The sequence below is a fragment of the Rhinatrema bivittatum genome, chromosome 8 (genome assembly GCF_901001135.1).
Source record: "Rhinatrema bivittatum chromosome 8, aRhiBiv1.1, whole genome shotgun sequence".
NCBI classification, from domain to species: domain Eukaryota; kingdom Metazoa; phylum Chordata; class Amphibia; order Gymnophiona; family Rhinatrematidae; genus Rhinatrema; species Rhinatrema bivittatum.
Window position 1 is genome coordinate 206,466,733 of NC_042622.1, and position 14,657 is coordinate 206,481,389.

The following is a 14,657-nucleotide window of genomic DNA, read 5'->3' on the forward strand; positions in this document are numbered from 1 at the left end:
TCTTGGCACAGAAGGAACTGTTATCACACTGCCACCTGGTTGCTGGTCTGGATCAGAGCCACCTTGTTGATAAGCCAAACCCTGAACGCCCAGAGCATGTACCGGATCGGGCGGAGCTCGAGGAAGTTGATATGACACTGCTTCCTGGGCGGACCACAAGTCCTGGGTGCTGAGCCCTCAACATGGGTATCCCACCCCAGGTTGCATGCATCCATAGTGAGCACAATCTGGGTAGGGGGACATTGAAAAGGCACTCCCTGTTCCAAGATGGCCAGACTCTCCCACCAAGTTAAGACGTCCCGGAGAGGTGGAGTAACCAGAATGCAGACAGAGGTCCTATGGGGCCTGCTGCCACTGGGCTCGCACAGTCCACTGAGCTCTGCACATATGCAATCAAGCTAAGGGAGTAACATGGGCGGTCGCAGCATGCAGCATGACAAAACCTGTCAGCTGTGGTGGACCACTCCCACAATGGACACCAACATGAGTGCCCAATCGTGGGAAGACACGCTCTGCACTGTGCCATGTCCACCAATGAAGTCCAACTAAGATGACAGGTCAAGATGGGACTTTGGGGTGTTAATAAACCCCAGGGACTCTAAACATCTAAACAGTTAAGCGCAGAGACCGTACCACTCCCTCCTGGGTGGGGCTCTTAACAAGCCAATTGTTCAGGTGGGGAACATGTGCACACCCAACCTGCGGAGGTACGCACTCACTATGGTCAGGCACTTGGTGAAGACACGTGGGGCTGAAGCCAGGCCAAACAGCAACACCCTGTACTGAAAATGCTGCTTGCAAACACAAAATGCAGATACTTCCTGTGAGCATGGAAGATCTCGGTGTAGGTATAGGTGTCTTAGATCGAGGGAGCAAAGCTAATCTCCTCTTTGTAGGAGGGGAATCAGGGTACCCAGAGAAACCATCTTGAACTTTTCTCGTTTTAGAAACTTGTTCAAGGTTCTCAAGTCTAGAATAGGACAGAGTCCCCCAGTTCTCTTTGGAATCAGGAAATATCAGGAGTAGAATCCCTGCCCCCACTGATTCAGCGGAACAGGCTCGACAGCCCCGGCCATAAGGGTGGCGAGCTCCGCCAACAGTATTTCCTGATGTGAGGACTGACCAAGAGGGGCACGGGAGTCCAGAAGGACACCCAGAAAGTTTAGCTAGTACCCTCAAGGCACAGAGGACAGAACCCACTGGTCCAATATAGTGCTAGGCAACAGTCCAGGAAGAACTGTAATTTGCCCCAGACCAGAGGGTCCTGCGTTGGAGGCTACAGGCTTACGCTTCCTCGCAGCCAGTCAAAACCCCTAGCAGGACTGGTCTGTGGCGCTGGCTGTGGTCTGGGGGGGTCTGTTGTCTAGAGTGGCCCCTAGAATCTACCTGCTGGGTGTGAAAAGCGGGAGGATAGTATTTCCTCTGGCAGTAGAAGGACCTCCTTGGTCCCTGATGTGAAAACTTTCTGGCCGAAGACAGCAGGTCCTATGTACTGGCAGAGAGATGCTGCAGGTCTCATGATGATCCCACAACTGAGCCACAGCACCCTTCACCTTGTCACCAAAAAAAGTTGTCGCCAGTATAGGGCAGGTCTGCGAGCCTCTCCTGCACCTCCAGGCAGACATCTGAGTTCCTAAGCCAAGCCATTCGGTGGGCACAAATTCCTGCAGCCACCACCCTCACTGCCATCTCAAACACATAGGTGGAACGCACCTCATGCTTGTCACACTGCAGACCCTGCTGGACGACTGCTGAAAAGGTGTCCTGCTGCTGCTGAGGTAGATGATTGGTCAGCTCCTGGATCTGCTTCCAGAGGTTCTGAGAGTACTGCATTATACAAAGCTGATAGGAGGTGATCAACATGGCACCCAGAAACACCTTTCTACTTACACATCCAGCACCCTGTACTCCTGTCCTGGAGGGGGCGGAGGTGTGGGTACAAGAGGGCTTGGCCTTCTTAAGGGCAGACTCCACTACAACCAACTGATGAGGGAGCTGATGCCTCTCAAACCCTGTAGCCTGTTGGACCAAATACACGGCATCAGCCTTCCTGTTCACTGGAGGCACATATAACAGGTGCTCCCAAATCATAACAAGCAACTTCTTGAAAATCTCATGGATGGGAACTGCCACTAACTCCTTTGGGGTACCCACATACTGGAGAACCTCCAGCATCTTGTGCCTGGCATCCTCCTCCGTAAGAAGTTGGAACGGAATGGCCTCAGCCATGGCCCGCACAAAACCAGAGAAGGTTAAGTCCTCAGATGGGGACTGGCTTTGATCCTCTGGAGGAGATGGGTCTGAGGGAAGGTCACCTGAGTCATTGGAAGAAGACTCTGAGGCATCATCCCCCCACGGGTCATAAGGGGCTTCATCATCATCGCTAAGATCGCTTGGAGACACCCATGGAGGAGGCCTTCCCAGGCCCAATGGCTTGGGCACTGAGGGTTCCAAAGGACCCAGAGCCAGACCGGGTAACGCTAGCCGCAGAACCAAGGGCCTTGAAGGCCCCTCCTCCTCAGAGAACCCCACAATGGGGATGGCATTGGGAGGAGGTACTGGTGGCTGCTGGGGCATTGATAGCACCCTGGGCACCAGCATTGGCTGCCTGGGGGGGGTATGCTGAGCAGAACATCGAGACACTCCAGCAGCTGTGCCAACATTTAAGGGGCAGGCGGCTCGAAGCCCTGCAGGGCTCAAACTGCAAACTGCACCCTGCACTCCAGCTCCTCCTCGAAGGCCGCAGAGGACAGGACAGCCTGAGGTGGCAGCATAGGCAGATTCCCTTCGGGGCTCAGAGGGGAATCAGCAATGGAATCTGTGGGGGAATGCCTCGAACCCCCAGCCTCAATGGAGGGAGATACCTCCTCGCTGTGGGGACATCATAGCAGGTGCTTTCTTTGGAAAGTGTTTTTCCTGCATCAGGTCCCTCATGTTCATCAGCTAACACACTTGAGACATCAACCTCTGGATGTGAACTTCCAATAGGAAAACTCTGTCCTATCAAATGTTGAACTAGACTCCCAAATATTCCAATGCAGTGATGGTTTAAGAATGATCTCTGTCAGGTTCAGCATCCAACTGAGCTCCTACAATAAGGAGATCACCTTTTGCGTAACCAGGAGGCTCTCTTCCTAAGACTTGTCTCGAATCAACCAGTCGTCCAAATACAGGTGCACCATTATTCCTTCTTTTCACAAGGCTGTCACTACCACCACCATAATCTTGGAAAATGTTCTGGGAGTGGTGGCTAGACCAAAAAGGTAGCACCCGAAACTGATCATGGCGCCCCAACATCACAAAATGTAGAAAACTGTATTCAAATCATATGGGACTATGAAGGTAAGCCTCTAACAGATCCAAGGTGGTCAGAAATTCCCCTGACTGCACTGCCATTAGTACAGAGTACAAGGTTTCCATTCAAAAAATGAGTCACATTCAAGTGACGGTTGACCTCTTGAAATCCAAGATGGGAAGAAGAGAGCCCTGCTTCTTGGACACAACAAAATAAATGTAATATCGCCCCAGACTTTGGAGACATGGGCACAGAAACCATAGCCCTCAGTCTGAGGAGCCTTTGAAGTATAAACTCCACTGCCTGCTTCTTCTGTGGGAAGTGGCAAGGGGACACCATGAACACATCCCAAGGAATACTACAAAGTTCCAGTTTATACCCTTCACGTATCACCCACTGGTCCAAAATGATTTTGACCCAACTCTGATAAAAGAAAGAGATCCCCCTATTTCCTATTCCGGAAGGTGGGCCGGCAAACCATTGGGAAGGTCCACCACCCAAGCCCACTCTTCTCTTGGGCTGCCAGGGATGAAAGGACAGAGACCTACCGAAAGGCCAAGTCTGCTGAAAGGTTATCCCTCTGTTGGGACGAAAATGCCTGGAACCCTGGAAACGACCCCTCATACCAAAGTGGCGCTGTAACTGTTTCTTATCCTCTGGCAACCAAGGCACAGGAGACTCGCCCCACTTATTGGCCAGTTTCTCCAACTAGCTCTCAAACAAGAGCGAGCCTTTAAAGGGCATCCTGGTAAGACTGGCTTTGGAAGCTGTGTCAGCTGATCAATTTCACAATCAGAACTGACACCTGGCCACTATCACCGAAGCCACTCCTCTGGCCGAGGTCTAGACCAAACCACAACCTGCATCTGCTAAAGAGTTGGCAGCAGGATCCATAACTGCTCTGGAATTCCCTCCAGTCTCAACCTCCTGAGAGAGAAGTAGACAAGATCTCACCACTAGGGCACAACAGGAGAATCTTAATTCATTGCCACTGCCTCAAAGGCTTAAGAATACCCTCAATCCTATCATGTACATCCTTCAAAGTCGCCCCTCCCTCTACAAGGATAGTCTTCCGCTTAGACATGGCACATACCAGAGAATCCACTTTGGGAAAACGCAAACGCTCTCACAGCCAGATCCAGGGAGTGCAGGCCTTCCAATGTCCAATCCCCTTTAAAATTAGCCACTGGGGTATCCCATTCTAGATCAATCAATTCCAGGATGGCATCCATCACCAGGAAAACAACAAGAGGCTTTACGTAAGGAAAGTCAAATGTGATTCTTCCTCAGGTCCGACAGCATCCAAACCAGGAACACCAGCTGTTTCAAGGTCTGGAAAATCAGGGCCTGCAATGCATCTCTATGAAAGAACCACAACATGGTTCAATACGGTTCCAGCCCTGGAGGAATTTCCCTATCTTCCAGGGAATCAGGATCATAACCTCATCAGTGCCATTCGGGTTCCTGACAGGAACATTTGCAGGGAGACAAGGAGAGCCCCAGCGCTTAAGCATAGGTCTGGAAAAGGGAGGAGCCACCAGCTGAGAGGCCAAGGAAACAGAAATGGGGAAGAGGAGGACTGCACCTGAAGAAAGGCTTGTAAGCCTTGCAAAAATTCCACCCAAGAAAAAGCAGACAAGTGCAGACCAAGCTCAGAAGGAACTGGAGCTGGTCCCACAGAACTGCCCTCGTCAGCAGAAGCGTCAAGGGAAAACCAAGATCTGGCAAATCCCAATCAAGGCCCTGACCAACCCTTCATCAGAATGGGAAGAGCCAGGCTTAGCAAAATCTGAGTAAGACAACTCACCCTGAGCATCTGAGCAGCACTAACAGGTTAGAAGCCAGGTTAGGCTGAGAAGCCCTAATGTGACAGGCAACACAAATAGGAAGATGCTTAGGCTTCTTGCTTACCAACGCCATTGCTGCAGTAAACGTGCGTCTGAATGGCTCGCACTCAAAAATGAAATACACCCAAAAAAATAAGCGCCTAGAAGGAGCACAAGCTGTGCGTGCGCCTTCCTGCACTAAGTTAAGCACGTTAAAGTTTGTGCACATAAAAAGCGCTCCCAAAAACCAAGACAATCTGGCATGCACAGAGCCGACACTGCGCACACTGATGGCCTATAGAAGGCAGAAGACACAAAAGCACACGAAAACGGCCACCATGGCCTACCACACCGTGTGCAAGAAAAAAGTTTAAGTGCGGGGCCTAGCCCACCGGGGGCTGTTCAACCCGCCAGGCTGCCCAGTTCCCCAACGGGAACGAATGTCAGCATGGCACAGAAGTCCTGAAACCCCTGTCTCTGATTCAGGTAAAACTTTTTTTTTTTTTAAAACCTTGAGCTCAACATTTACCGGCTGAATACAGAGACTGTCTCCGGTTGCGGGGGGGGGGGGGGGGGAAGAGGGCATCTGTCATCACCGCCGTGCTTGGCCTCCTGCACTCGCCACCTTTCAGCTGAACTAGCAGCTAAGTCCATGCCGGGAAACTCAGCTACCAAAGTTACTCATCTGAGGGACCACAGAAATCGCCTTAGGAATTCTCAACTGGGGGAGGGACCTTTAGGCATCACTGCAGGGCAGCGGGGCTCTCTTTTCCCAAATTTAGAATTTCAAACTTCTCTTTTCAAAAAGCTCAAAGTAATCCCCATAGGGAATTGCACGTCCACCATCTGCTGGAGATGGAGAATACTGACAGGCTGGGGTCACTGCAGGGTTATATTTACTATGATGTCAGCTTACTCAGTCTCCAACTGCTGGCAGGGGAGCATAAACCCATTAGTCCTGAATCCATCTGTCTATATGCTTTTTGGGGGGGGGGGGGGGGGGGAGAGAAAGACTGGACAAGATTCTGATGAAAAAGTTCATAAACAGTTAATGGCCAGACTTGGGAAGCCAGAACTTATCCCTGGCAGTGAGATACAAGAAACAGATTAAATATTAGGGATCTGTTGGGTACTTATGACCCAGAGTGGCTACTGTTGATACTGGGCTTGATAGACCTTGGTCCGACACTTATGCTCTCCTTTAGTTAAAAGGAAAATAAAATTTCCTCACTTTATCATAGTCTCCCTTTGATAAAATGAAAAAACTAGAAGGAAACTTTCAGCTAGTTATACTCCCCCCCCCCCCCCCCCCCTATTCACCTCATCACACTTGTTACCTTGAGATCAGATTTTCTCGCTTGGGTCAGTGTGAAACAACTTCTCACCCCACATTGTGTACTACTTCTTCAGATTTCTGCATCCCAAATGCTTAACTGCCAAGTATTCCTCAGTGTCTGTCCCCAACACATTCATACCCACCACCTTATCGCTGTGCCTGGGCCATTGCACAGTATTTTTTGCTATTTTCCAAAATGAAGAATATCCCAAATTTAGTCATAATGTCTTACTAGGAGATAATTGGAAAAAACATTCCCAGATTTTCACATCAGTATCTGATATCACTCAAGCTGAACAACACACATCCTATCTTTCCACTTGCATTATCATAGACATTTGCTCTTTCCACGTTGATACTTTGCATTTGCTTTATTTAATAAAAATGATTTTGAAAAAAAAAAAAAACACTGCAAAGTATTAATGCTCTCTGGTTTCATCTCATACCGCCCAATCAGGGATAGTCACACTGTTGCAGATCTTAGAGTCAGCTCCAAAAAAAGGTAGACCTTCTTGATACATGGTATAGCTCAAATATGTTGAGCATAGCCAATTCCTGGACTGTACCAGAGCGTCAATTCCTTCGGAACAGACCTCCCTCCGGTGGCTGAAGAACCTGTCCACCTTGGCATTTCCTTGAGTCCCCATATGATCAAACTAGGGCCTGCCCCATCTGTTCCAAATGAGGGCAAAGGCTTTCATCGACAACTCCCATTCCCTGGGATGCAGCTGCTGTCAGATAATCTGCCTGTGAGAAGCTATCACTGACAGCTGTTTCTCCGCCCAAAGACCTCCTGAGCCACTAGATGACACTTCATGCTGCCCAGTCAATTGATGTACGCACCTGTTGTCACACTGACAGAGAATACTCTAACTGCGTGCCCTCGAATCCACAGAAGAAAGGCCATTAACACCCTTCCAACTCGTTGATCAACCAGGACACTTATAATGACTACCACCAACCTTGAGCCATGTGTCCCTTACACACTGCTCCCCAACTGTTGAGGATGGCATCTGTAATGACTACCACCCAGTCTAGGACCTCCAGTTCCACTCCTTTCTCCAGACTGGGCCATGATAGCCAGCACAAGAGACTGGATCTGGATTCCCTTGGAAGCGGCAAAGGAAGTTGAAACTCCAAGGGGACAAAAAGTCTGCTGGAGAGGCCACCTATGAGCAAACGTCCACGGGCCAACTCCAGCATAGATGCCATAGATCTCAGAACCTGGGAACAGACAGTTGCAGTCGAAGCACTTTAGCCTGCAACTTGACCACCCTCTCTGAGGTAAGGAACATCTTGCCTAAACTGGTACTGAACCACACCCCCAGATATTCCAATGACTGGGCAGGCTCCAAATGGCTCTTTGCTAGGTTTATCACCCAACTCAGGGGCCTCAAGGGCTCCATGAGGTCTTGAACCAAACAGCAACAGTCAGACTTCACCCGAATGAGCCAATCGTCCAAGTATGGATGTGCCAGAATCCCTTCCCTTTATGAGGGCCGCTGCTACCACCACCAGCACTTTCATGAAAGTCCTTGATGCTGTTTGTCAACCCAAAAGGGTAGCACCCAAAACGGAAAATGCTCTCAGAGCTCTGTAAATCGCAGAAATCTGATGGCCTTGTCTTATGGAAATATGCAGGTATGCCTCCATTAGATCCAATGAAGCAAGAAACTTTCCCTTGTGCATTGCTGCTATCACTGTCTGTAGCATCTCCATACGGAAATGCGGCATACACAGTGCTGCATTGACCTTCTGCAGATCGAGGATGGACCTAAAGATGCCCTCCTTGGGAACTACGAAGTAAACGTCCTCCGGCTCCCTGGCCAGTATCTCTAGAAGGTTTTAGAGCCCTGAAAGGACTGCTGCCTTCTAGCCCCTGGAAGGCAGCAGTCCTGTTGGAACAAAACTTCATTTCTTGAAGTGAGACTGCAGCGGAAAGCTATTCTTGATGGGCTTCATCTTCAGGTAACTTTTTCCTTTTGACTCCCAACTGCTTCAGATCTTCTCTGAACAAGTTTCCCTTTAAAGGGGAGATTACACAGTTGCACTTTCGCCCACACATCCATCGCCCTATTGTACAGCCACAGGAATCTGAGCAGCTACCACGGACATCATATTCCTGGCCGACATGCGGTTCACATCGTACAAGGCATCTGCCACATATGCCACTCCCACCTCAAACCAAGCTGACTGGTTGGGATTAGCAGGAGCCTCCTACATCTATTCCTGCGTCTTCTGGACCCAGTACAAACAAGCCCTCTGCATCAGACCAGCACAGAAGGCGGCCCAACGGCTCAATGCAGAGACCTCATACAAATCTCTTCAGCAGGATTTCCAGCTTCCGATCCTGGACATCCTTCAGCACCACCGAATCTACCATTAGAATGGTTGTCTTCTCAGTTACAGCAGAGACCACTGCATCCACCTTTGGCAGTTTCCCTAGCTCCAGGGTCTCTTCTGACAGGGAATACAATTTAGCCATAGCCCTGGTCACCCTCAGCCCTGCCTCAGAAGACTCCCACTTCTGGTCCACCAACTTCTTCACCTTTTTTTTTTTTTTTTTTAGCAAAGACCTTTAGTGGTCCACAAGGCAGTCTAATACTGGGTGAACCCCTTCATCTGAATCCTCTTCAGTCATTCTTGATCCCCAGTTCCTCCAAAATGTGGAGAATGAGGGGACGAAATTTCTCCTTGCGGAATAAATCTCACGACCCTCGGGTCATCTCCTTCCACAATTGTAACCTCCCCCACATCTGGATCACTACCTACCGGAGCATTTCCAAGATCAACCCTGGATCATCTCGCAGGTCCCCCTGAAGATCCTGCGAGTCCTCAGAGGTCTCTCCATCTTCCCCCAACATGTCCGAGACCCAGGAGGTGAAGAATCCCCTGGACTTCGGCTGTGTCCTTGTCCTAGGTTTCTTAGACAAACACTGGGACTTCTGGGAGGCTGGACGTTTAATTGCTGCCTCCCTTTTTGCCAGATAGACTTTATGGAGCATCAACACAAAATCCGTGGAAAGTTCTTCAGACCCACAGGATCCCCTTTTCACCGCATCCTCTGGCTCTCCTGCATCTCCTAACTGCCTGAATCCACTGGAGAGAGCAGGGGAGGGGAGTCCCTAAACTCCCTAGTAACATGCTTCCTGTCACATGGGGGCAAGATGGTCACCATCTCCAACATGCCCACGGCCCCCCCCCCCCCCCAACAGGTCTCCAAAACTGGGGCTGCAGACCGCATGAGACAACAGCTGCCTGAAGCCTCTGTGGAGGTTCCCGCTTTCGCAGAGGCACAGACTGTGCACTAACAAGCACCATTGGGTCGTGATTATCTCATCCCACAGGCCAGACAATGTTTTCCGCACTCCGCAGGAGCCGTGCCTCTGCTGTGGGCTGCGGCAAAAATAGCCACCGGAATACAGCAAACGCTGCAATGCTGCTGCCAACGTCATCCCGAAGCCCGGGTGTTGAAGGCAGATCGCGCACGTCCCCTCTCACCCTCAATAATGGCCTGTCTATTCCCAGCCGTCAATGGCCTCCCCATTGAGAAACAGCCGATCGCACAGCCCCAAGCACTTTAGTTTGTTTTTATTTCTTTGAAAAAAGAAAGAAAGAAAGTAAAAGGAACAGCAACTAAGCAGTCCCCAGAAAAAGAGAAAATTATACTTTCCTGCTTCTGGCTGCTCTGAGCTGACAGATGAGGGAGCGAAAGAACCAGGACCCCTAGCTTTTGCTCCCTTTAGAAGATGAGGGCCAAGCCGAACTGGGACTACCAACGCACCTGCTCGCCCTGCTCAATGCGAGGAATAACTTAACACCTCAGGGCACAAGGCTTCACCCACTTCTTGAAACTTTTTTTTTTCTTTTTAACAATCTCCAGACTGCAGGTTTGCACATCTACCATCTGCTGAAGACAGAGAAATATTGAGGGACTGAAATTGGCTCTCTCAGTTAAGTAGCAATGCCTTAACAGTTTTTATTCTCTGCCTGCAACTGCTGGTAGGGTTGCAAAACCCACAGGTTTGGACTGATTTGGGTTATGAACAGGAACCTGTGGATTCTCCCTCCCACCAGCAGATGGGGGCAGACTGTGAAAGCTTCCTCTTCACATCACTACCATAAAGGCTGGCCCAGCAGAGAGGAAGTCAGCAATCTTTTGTCAAAGCGTGGCTTGTTGCTTTTTTTTTTTTTTTTTAACTTAAGGAGACTTATCAGCTCATTGTCTACTCCTTTGTCTTGTCCTCCCCAAGGTGGCATTTTCTCTGGTATTATAGGATACTGGTTCCCTACTTTCTGCAGTAAGGGATCCAGGACACATCACAAAACAAAAGAAAGTGTTAAGTGGAGAACAGCTTGTCTTTGCATTCAGCTGTGCTCCCTTGTTCATTGTTTTAACTGATTTCTCAAACTCTGTTCCTTTATTCACATGCTCATTTATCCTTTTCTAAAGGGCAGGATCTAGACTGGTCTGTTAGGACTTGAGGAAAGCCAATTAACAGGTAAGACCTAATTGAACCTTCCTCTTCGTCCTGCCAGCCCAGTAACCTGTGGAATGTACCTAAGCTGTACTGCCCCAGGAGGGATCCCTAGTGCTGCTTCTAAGACCCCAGTACCAAAACTTGTTTCTTCCCTTTCTTGAAGGTGTAATCTATAGTGTTCTGGAAAAAAAAAGTGTGGATAGATTGCCACATGGTTGCCTTGCAAATGTCCCTAGGCGTAACTGCTCTGTATTCTGCCCAAGACACTGCTTGTGCTCTCATGGAATGTGCCCTTAGCCCCTCCAGTACTGATTTGTTCTTCATTGGTATTATCTCCTTAATCCATCTGGCAATTGAGGCTTTGGATGCTGTCTGCCCTTTTCTGGCTCCTGAGAACAAGATAAATAGTCTGACTTCTTAAAGTGACTTCCAGGTGCTTTAAGAGACAACTGCAAACATCTAGAAACCTCAAACCTGCGTTTCCCTATGCATTTCACCTTCCTAAATCCAGGAAGAGAGATGGGCTGATTGAGATGAAATTCTAATACCGCCATGGGTATAGAGGTGAGTACTGGTCTGATTGTCACTTTTTCTGAAAAGGATAAGTACAGACCCCTGCAAGGACAGCGCTAGCAACTCCAAGATCCTTCTAGCTGTACCCAGGGCCACTAACATCGCTGTCTTTAGTGTTGATTCTTTCAAGAAAGCCTCCCAGGTGGGCTCAAAAGTGCTCTGACTGTCAAGTTCAGGTCCAATGGTGGTACTACAACCTTCCAAGGAAGTCTCACCTATTTCGCTCCCCTGAGAAGGTGGAATGCATCTGTGTTAGCAGCCACCGAGATTGAAGCAATCTCTGCTTTCATCGGGGCCAACCCTCTACTTTTACACCAGGCTTCGAAAACTGTCCAAATGTGACTTGTGTGAAGGAGGTGGACTTTTCTGGCCGACTGAGGATATCCGCCTGCAAAATGTCTACTCCCTCCTTAAGGCGGCCACCACTACCACCATCAACTTTGTAAAGGTCCTTGGTCCATCTGTACAAAGAGGAGTGCTCCAACTTCCCCTCTGCTGGGTCAGCTTTTATGGTAGTGACATCAGAGATGAAGCTTTCGCACTCTGGACCCATCTGCTGGTGGGAGGGAGAAACCCACAGGTTACTGGTCTCGCAGGACCAAGAGGAACGGTTATTTTCAAGGACTAGGGGGCACTCCATGAAGTTTGCAAGTAGCACATCTAAAACAAAATCGGAGAATTCTTTCACTCAGTGCACAATTAAGGTCTGGAATTCATTGCCAGAGAATATGATTAAGACTGTGTAACTGGGTTTAAAAAAAGGTTTGGATAAGTTCCTGGAGAAGTCCATAAACTGTTATCATTAGGGCAATGGTTCTCAACCTTTTTCCCATTGTGACATATTACAATTCACGGTGGAAATAAAAAAAAAGGCCCAGTATTATTTTTATTGTTAAGAATGACACAAGGGAAAGATAAGTACTCTAAACAGAAATTATAAATAAATAGTACACATCCCATACCAAAACAGCACCAATTTCCAACACTCAAAAAGTAACCACCTTACAAGTCAAAACTAAAAGTATTACACCAGGCCTTAAAACTCCAATATTCCTCCTGTTAAGAAAACTGACCAAGCCAGGCTGCTCTAAAGTCCTACACAGAAATGCCAGCAGAATACCTCATCTCAGTCAAATGTGAATTCTCTCACCTAACAAAGAATAAAGAGACCATTACGTATAAATAGAAACTGAACTGGAAACCACAAGCCGGAGAGACTATATGCAGTGTAACAAAGGAAAAAGATAATCCCCAGTCCCCAAAACAAATCAAGAAATGTAAAATCAATAGCAGTAAAACCATAATAAAGAACAGATTTCAAAACAGCTGATGAATGGAATATCCAATAATTAACATATCAAAAATTTCTAGATACCAATAAAATATTTCAAATAGCAGGCACAAAGACCCAATAATGAAAAATAAGGATAAAAAAGCCATTTGATATCCAGGTAACCTGAGATAGCAGGAGGAGAGATGATTTGCTTGCAACTTTCTCCTCTCTTTCAGTCACACAAGCTCTCTCTCTCACACATATACATATGCTTTTTCTCTCTCATATATAGGCTCTTAATGGAGAAATTACTTACCGATAATTAAGTTTTCCTTAGTGTAGACAGATGGACTCAGGACCAATGGGTATAGTGTACTCCTGATAGCAGTTGGAGACTGATCAGATTTCAATCTGATGCAGTTCTAGTACATATACTCCAGCAGAAAGTGCTGCTCTTCAGTATTCTCCTCGAAAAGCAATTGTGGATATATGTGTGACTGAGTAACTTGTATAACTTGTATAACTTGATTAACTTGAACTGGTTCTAGCTGGAGAACGCCAGTGCCCTCAACCAAGAAACGACGACACCCGGTAGGATGGGTGTCCTAATTGGAGGGGTGAATAACTCGCTCTCGGGGATGTCGCCCGAGAACTCCATGAATGACGGCAGCCATGGGTGGGATGCCGAGTCCATCTGTCTACACTAAGGAAAACGAAATCAGGTAAGTAATTTCTCCATTTCCTAGCGTGTAGCAGATGGACTGAGGACCAATGGGATGTATAAAAGCTACTCCCGAACCGGGTGGCAGGCTGCCCGAGGCCCACTTAGTACTGCCCTTGAAAATGCTGTGTCCTCTCAAGCCTGAACATCCAGGCGGTAGAACAGATCTCGGCAGGTGACAGCATCTTGGTTTCCACCCAGGACACTGTCTGGGCTCTAGTGGAATGGGCCTTAACTTGCAAAGGCAGCGGCTTGCCTGCTTCTATGTAGGCCGCCTTGATAACTTCTTTGATCCAGCGGGCTATGGTTACTCGCGAGGCCGCTTCCCCTTGCTTTTTCCCCCGCTGTGAAGGACGAATAGATGGCCTGTCTTTCGTACGGATTCCAACCTTTCCAGGTATCGTACTAGAAAGTCTGCTGATGTTGAGGTGGTGCAGGCGGCAAGATTCTTCCGAATCCTTATGCTCATCTGGCGATTGTAGCGAGATGGTTGGTTGAGATGGAAATGAGAAACCACTTTGGGGAGGAAGGACGAATCTGTGCGTAACTGGATGGTTCCCCGGAGTGAGTCTGAGGAACGGCTCCTGGCAGGACAGTGCTTTTAGCTTGGAGATACGACGGGCCGAACAAACAGGAAGGCTGTTTTCAATGTTAATAGTCAGAAGGACAGGCCACGGAGAGGTCTGAAGGAGGCTCCTAAGAAGTCTAGGACCAGGTTGAGGTTTTATAGAGGCACCGGCCACTTTAGGGGTGGTCGGACCTGCTTGACTCCCTTCAGGATGCGGGAGACATCCAGGTGAGAGGCTAGGCTACCGTCCTCACTTTTGGTTTCGTAGCATGACAATGCGGCCACCTGTACCTTGATGGAGTTGAGAGACAATGCCTTCTGTAGGAATTCCAAAATTGTGGGAATTTTGACTAAGCGTGGGATGTTGTCGCGGTCCTCACACCAGGCTTCAAATACTCTCCAAAACCTTATGTATGTTAGGGATGTGGAGAACTTGCATGCTCGGAGCAGGGTGTCAATTACTGCCCCCGAGTATCCGCTCTTCCTCAGTCGAGTCCTCTCAATGGCCAGGCCGTAAGAGAGATCGAGCTGGGTCCTCGTGGAGGATCGGCCCTTGTTGGAGCAGATCCCTGTGTGGCAGAAGC

General features: G+C 48.6%; 1 protein-coding gene across 3 annotated transcripts in view; it reads right to left on the reverse strand.

Moving 5' to 3' along the window:
* Positions 1–14,657, reverse strand: part of TAF15 (TATA-box binding protein associated factor 15) — a 208,388-nt gene that overhangs the window by 180,245 nt on the left and 13,486 nt on the right. The window lies entirely within an intron of this gene.